Raw genomic sequence first — 7579 nt, forward strand, 5'->3', positions numbered from 1 at the left:
ATGTCATCTGCAAAGAGAAGTAGTTGTATCTTTCTTTCTGATATTTATGCCCTTTATTTTCTGTCTTTATTGCAGTGGTTTAAAATTCCAGGACTATGTTAAATAGCAATAGTTGATGTCTCTTGCCAAATTGGGAGATTTTCAGCCATCATTTCTTTGGATACTTTTTCAGCCCCACTCTGTGCCTCTTCCCTTCTGGGGCTGCCATGACACAGACATCATATCTTTTATTAGAGTCGCACTTATCCTTGAGACTCTGTTCATTACTGTCAGTCTACTCTCTGTTGTTCATTTTGGGTAATTACTCTTGTTCTATCTTTAATTGCATTAATTCTTTCCACGGGTCTTTGTGTTCTTCTGTTAAGCCTAACTACTAAGTTTTTTCATTTCAGTGATTGTAAATTTCAGTTGTAAAGTTTCCACTTTGTTTTTCTTTGTTTTCTATATCTTTGCTGAAAATTACTACTTTTTTTTCATTTGTTTCAAGCATGTCCATGATTGCTCATGAAGCATTTTTATGATGGCAAATATCAGGTAATTCTATCTAAGCATCAGTGCCATTTCAGTTGGTATCCGTTGATGGACTTTTCTCATTCAGTTTGAGATATTCTCAGTTCCTAGTATGATATATATTATTTAATTATTGATCCTGGACATTTTGAATACTATTTTTTGAGACTGGATCTTATTTAAATCTCATGTTTTAGCAGGTCTCTGATGACACAGCTATGGTGGGTGAACGGGGTGCCATCTCCTTACTTACAGTTTGGTTTAGAAATCTAGGCTTTCCAGTCAGCCTCCAATGATACCCAGGTGGGAAGATATACCTCATTAATACATGGCGAGGGTGGTAGTCTGGACTGTCCACATGGTCTCTGCAGACTTTGATGTAGGGAGGGGGATCTTCATTAGCATCACCAGTGCTAAGCAGTGGTGAAAGTCTTGACTTCCTACTATGTCTCCCTTGACACCACACTAGTGGGGGGGGTAGGAGTGCCCCAACATGGCCAGGTAGAGAGGGTCCCCATGTGATATCGATTGGCAATGTGGAAGGGAGAGGTTGCTAACCTAAAGTCTATGGTCCCCATTTGACCTTCTCCAAAACTACATGGTAATCACGTGACCAATAGTGACACCAAAACAACTGGAGCATCTTATAACAACCTTCCAAGGATACAAGGGTAGGGACTTCTCTGGCAATGGTGGAGGTGGGGATATAGCTTTTCCTGTGGGGTTTGGCAGAAGTAGGGTTGTCACTGTCTAAGTTTTCTGTCTTCTTAGACTGCCTCTTTAGCTAGAGAAAGCAAACTTTTCTTGGGGGCTTTATTGGTCCCTATTGGTGTTTCCAGGAGCCAGCTTCTCCATTATCCAGTCTGGGGTATAATTAGGCAAAATGAAAACATGAAGAACTCAACACCCAGTCATTCCCTGGGTCCTCCAGCCCCTACTTGGTCTGCCTTCTTATTCTTCTTATGTTTGTTTTATACATAATGTCCAGGGATTTAATTGTACTTAGGGGTAGAGAATGGGGGAAAATATATCTGTTCCATCTTCCCAGAAGTACAAGATCCTAGTCTAAATTTTAGCAAGCAAAATCTTGTTATATGCTATCTAAAAGATATACCCAAAACAAAAAGGCACTTAAAAGTTAAGCACAAAGAGATTTAGAAATCTATACCAAGCAAGTAGTAGCCAAAAAAATCAGTATCAAATAAAATACAATTTATGGTGGAAATTATTAATAGATAGGGATAATATTATATAATGATAATAAAAGAAATTCCAGGGACACCTGGGAGGCTCAACGGTTGAAAGTCTGCCTTCAGCTTGGGTCATGATCCCAGGATCCACATCCAGCACCCCACTCAGCAAGGAGCCTGCTTCTCCTTCTGCCTGGCGCACCCCTGTTTGTACTCTTGCGTGCTCGCTGGCTCTCTCTCCCTCTCTCTTTCACTCTCTCTCTGGTAAATAAATAAATAAAATCTTTAAGGAATTATAATAACAACTGCAAATATCTAAGGATACTGACTTGAAAAACAGAAAATTGACAATTTCACAACAAAAACTGACAAATCCACATTCAGAGATGCCACTAATAAACGCTTTGCTTTCAAAAACTGATTGACCATACCAAAAAAAATTTAGAATAAGTAGTCGACACAATGAAAACACTTGGTTAATGCTTATTTAGAATGCTGCATCCAAATTTAGTGCTTTTCCCTTCCTTTTAATCACACATGGAACATGTGCTTAAGAAGCAAGCATTGCCCACATGCCCAGGAATCTCAGCCAATTTTAAAGAGTGGGTAGCAGACATTATCAATTTATCTGATCAAAATACCATGAATATAGCAATCAGCAACCAACACACCCTTCAAAAAAAGAAAGAAAGGAAGAAAGAAAGGAAATTCTTTATATTTAGACACTAGAAGACACAGTTTTAAATGGCTCATTGCTTGAGAGAAAACCACCATGACAATCACACAATATTTAGGAGTAAATGACAGAAGGAGAAAGCAAATCTGTGGGGAGGAGCAATGAAACTCCAGGATTAATACTCTGTGGTGCTTAACTGTCTTTTTTATCAGAGGGTGAAGCAATATGTCTTCTGTCTCTCTCTTCTGGGAAATTTCCAGACATGATCTTCAAGTTCCATCTATTAGATTTTTTTGTTTTTTTGTACTTTACCAATCACAAATTGAACTTCCAGAAATCCTTGTTTTGTTGTTGTTGTCCCCTAATTGTTCCATTTAAATAGCAGCTTATTCTCATTTTATAGTTGCAACATCTTATTAAGTGTATCTATTAATATTAATTTAAGTGCTGTGGGGGGGGCATGGTCTTTTACATTGTTTCATTGGCTGAATTACTTTGTTCCCCAGGAGTCTCTTGTGTTTGCTTTCCTAGGTTTCTGTTTTCATACAGTTAGTTTTCTTCATATGTGTCATAGCTTGGTTATCTCCAAAAGCAGATCTTGAGAGAAGGCTTGAGTGCAAGTAGTCCATTTGTTAACTGAGCTGATTCCAGTTTTTAGCTATTACAAATACAGCTGTGACAAACACTTGAATAGTGGATTTTGTAAGAACATAAATTTTCATTCTTAGGTTTACATTCCTGAGTGCAACTGCTGAGTTGTATAGAAACTGTATGCATAATTCTATAAAGGAACTGTCACATGGTTTTGGAAGTAGCTAAACCACTTTGCATTCCCACCAGCAATGCATGAGTGATCGAATTTTTTGCATCCTGACCAGTGTTTGGTTTGGGCACTGTTTTTTATTTTAGCCACTCTGATAGATGTGTACATAGCAGGGGTGGTTTTAACTTGCATTTCCCTGACAGCTAAAGATGTTGGACATCTTTTCATGTGCTTGTTTGCCATCCAAACATCCTCTTTAGAGAATTTGTTTTTCGTGTTTGTTGTTCATTTTCTAATTGAACTGTTTGCTTTTTACTACTAAGTTTTGCTAGTTTTTTCCCTCCATATATTCTCCATACTCTTCCTTTGTCAGATGGGTGGTGTGCAAATATTTTCTCCCAAACTCTTTTCATCTTCTTCACATGAGCTTTCACAGAAAAAATTTTTGACAGTGTATGTTTTGTTTTTATCTTTCTAAAAGAATCAAATGTTATGTAATATTTTGGGAGTTAGCTTTTTCTGCTTAATATTTCTACAATCATCAAATTATAGCCATATTACCTTTATGTTGACAGCTATATGATACATTATTGTGTGAATATGCCACAGTTTGTTTGTCCAATCCCTAAAAATGGGCATTTGGATTGTTACCAGGCTTTGGTTGCATGAACAATGATGTTATGGACATCTGATACGTATATATGAAAGAATTCCTATTGGCATGTGCCTATGAGTAGAATGGTTCATCTGTAGAAAGGATTCAACCTAGGGATGGGGCTCAGCAACCCTGTCATCTATGGCTGTGTGTACCTTACACCCAAGCCTTTTTCATCTTTCTTGTGCCTCTACTATTGATACCTTTGTCATCTCTGTTTTTTCAATATTTTTTTATTTTCTTACTAGTGAAAACTGAAGACATTTGAGAGACTAACAGATGGTGATAAAATGTCTGTTATCTTCTGTTGCCATCATTTAATAAAAGAAACCAAGAATTAGGAAGGCTCTAACCTCAGAATGAAGGACAACTCTTTCCAAGAAAAGACAGTTGATACCTACACTCACATCTAAAAATGAAGATATTTTCATTATTTGAAAACAGAAAAAAAAACATACATTTTTAATTTTAATTTTATACAGTTAAAATTTTTAATTTTATAATTTAATTTTATAATTTTATACTACCTAAGATACAATTTTTTCCTTGATGGAAGTGGGCCAGTGTATGGCAATATACTGAGCAATAGAAAACATACTAGTGATTGAATTTCCAACTTCTTTGGTTAAATAGTTTTTAGCCCAATCATTGTCAAAAATGGAGTTCCAAACAGAAACCAATGAAAAAGATGGAATCAACATTCAAAGTCACCTGTGATGGTTAATTTTATGTGTGAACTTGCCTGGGCCACCAGCTGCCTAGATACTCACTCAAGCATCAATTATTCTGGGTAAGTCTGTGAGGGTGTTATTGGATGAGTTTAACATTTGAATTGGTAGACTGAATAAAGTAGATTGCCCTCCCTCATGTGGGTGGGCCTCACTTAACCAACTGAAGGCCTGAATGTAATCAAAATTCTGACCGCCCCCTCCCCTCCCGCCATGAGTAACAGGACCTCCTCTTTATTTGACGGTTTGAGCTCGAACATCAGTCTTTTGCTGCCTTTGGATTTGAACTGAAATATTAGCTCTTCCTGGGTCTTGACACTTAGCCTCCATAATTTTCTGATCTGATGCCTACAAATAAATATGTAAATGTGTACATATATAACTTGTATGTATATATAATGACATATATGTGTATATATATTTATTATGAAGAATAAATTTGACTTATTATCAAGAATCACATGATTATAGAGGCTGAGAGTTTCAAGATCGGCAGTCAGAGAACCAAGAGAGCTGATGGTGTAAATTCCAGTCTGAAATATAGAGAGATATGTAGATATCCTTTTGGTTCTGTTTCTCTGAAAAACCCTGGCTAATACACCATCTTAAGCCATCTCACTCAATTTGGAACATTCTAGGTGCTCTCAAGAAACAGGGAACACGAACCCTGTGGTCCTCCTGCCTTTCTTTCCCCAGCAGGCTTGGGAACTGAGAATGAGGGGACAAGGCTGATATTCCACTGAAGAGGCCACCAGGAAGATCTTTATGCCCCCCCCCCCACCAGCCCATGGATTCTGTGAGGCTGGGGTCCTGTCTGCATGATGAAAAGTACTCAAGAATAGCTCCAAGAGGGAGCTGGGGGCCTCTAAAGAGCAGAAGGATATTTGGAACTCATTGCTCCATTTGCTGAAGCCTGCTTCAGTGACTGCCTCCAAATCATTAGTAATAAGAACATAAGCTTCTGGGGTCCCTGGGTGGCTCAGTCGGTTAAGCACCCAACTCTTGATTTCAGCCCAGGTCATGATCTCAGGGTCGAGAGATGGAGCCCTGCATTGTCGGACTCTACGTGGAGCCTGCTTAGGATTAACCATCCCCGCGCATGCATCCACACGCGCATGCTCTCTTTCAAATAAATAAATGCATCTCTTTTTTAAAAAGCACATAAGCTTCCTTCCATCATGACTTGGTGTAAATACACAGCCATAAGTGGAGATATACCTCTGTCTACCTCCTCTTCCCACCTGGGTGGAGCTGAGACAGCCTCTGGCAAACCTCTAGCATCCTGCCTTTTACAGATTATTTTCCATATTATTTTTTTAGAAACTGTTTTCTCAAATAACTCAAATCCTTTTGCCCCATAACAGTCTATAGCACCACTTAGACTAAGTTTTCAAACAGAGCGTTAAAATGGTCTCATAGCAACATTACAAAATTATCTCTCAGATTGCCTGATCATTGTCGTTTTAGTCCAAGGGAAACCAGGGACATCGCCCAGGGACACGGAGGGTAGGCGGCAAGAAGAGAATCTTCAAGGCCTAATTCCTGGCTCACAGTTCTGAATTTGAAATGCCTAACCTGGCTGCATTATTTCGAACAAGCTTAGTTCACACTTCCTCAAGTGGTTTTTGCATCCCTTGGTTTAAAAAAAAATACCACTAACATTCTTCAGAAGGAGCCCTTGAAACACAAAGCTTCTCAATTCTCCCTTGGTGGGCAGTAATTTTCCTATTCAGTTTGTGCTATGTGGGGAAAAATCATCACAAGTCTATAAATTACCATTTTTAAGTGCCAGTACCATGCTGGGTATTAATTGGGGCCCTCTGGACAATGGCTACACCTGGATGCTGGTGGGCGAGGTAAGGACAGCTGTTCTCAGAGTCCCACTCTTGGGCCCCACTTTGCTGGAAGGAGCAGGGTCCAAGGAGCTTGGCACTAGGAAACTACGGGGAATGTGTAAATCTCCATCACTTTTTTTTTTTTAAGTTTGTTCACTCTTTTTTTTTTTAAAGATTATTTATTTATTTGACAGACAGAAATCACAAGTAGGCAGAGAGGCAGACAGAGAGAGAGGAGGAAGCAGGCTCCCTGCCAAGCAGAGAGCCCCATGCGGGACTCGATCCCAGAACCCTGGGATCATGACCTGAGCCAAAGGCAGAGGCTCAACCCCCTGAGCCACCCAGGCGCCCCTCTCCATCACTTTTTAATGTTAAAACCATTAGGTACACAAGACTCTGCGTGCTCTCAAAACACTTAGAGAAACCTACATATAAATTAGTGGCTTTCCTCTTATTTCATAGAAGATACAACAAGCTTCTAAAAGCTAATTTTCTCACTATTAAGAAAATAGACTGGGGCGCCTGGGTGGCTCAGTTGGTTAAGCAACTGCCTTCGGCTCAGGTCATGATCCTGGAGTCCTCGGATCGAGTCCCACATCGGGCTCCCAGCTCCATGGGGAGTCTGCTTCTCCCTCTGACTTCCCCTCTCATGCTCTCTCTCTGTCTCTCAAATAAATAAATTAAAAAAAAAAAAAAAAAGAAAATAGACTAACATGAATTGCAGAGTCATAGACTCCAGTGACCTTGGAGTCTAGAGAGATGCTAGAACGATGCAGCCAGGTGTCAGACAATGGGTCAGTCCTTAGGTACGTTGTCACCTATGACCAGTACCTTGAGATTTGAACATCTTGAGCCTAAAGTAGCTTGCACTGCCATCATGGTTACCAACCATGCCAGTTTCTAGAATCCCGGCCATTTGCATGTGTCTGAACATGCTCTTCAAAATCTTTTCCTTGAGGAAGGAATGGGGAAACAAAAGATAGGAGCAGAAGGTGTGTTGAACCGGGTAGGAATGGTGCATTTTCACAGAGACCAAATGGCAAGCCTGCACTTTTGCTCTAATGGAGGGGTTTTAGGCACGGGAAGTAGATGACTTCTGCACGGAGGGCATGGGGGAGGGGAGCCTATTTAACTTCTCCTTAAATTCTCTGAATGAACACCAGTTGCCCACTCTACTTAGGCTAGTTCCAAAATGTGGTTGGGAGGAAACAGGTTTTACAGT

The sequence above is a fragment of the Lutra lutra genome, chromosome 9 (genome assembly GCF_902655055.1).
Source record: "Lutra lutra chromosome 9, mLutLut1.2, whole genome shotgun sequence".
In the NCBI taxonomy this organism is placed as follows: Eukaryota; Metazoa; Chordata; class Mammalia; order Carnivora; family Mustelidae; genus Lutra; species Lutra lutra.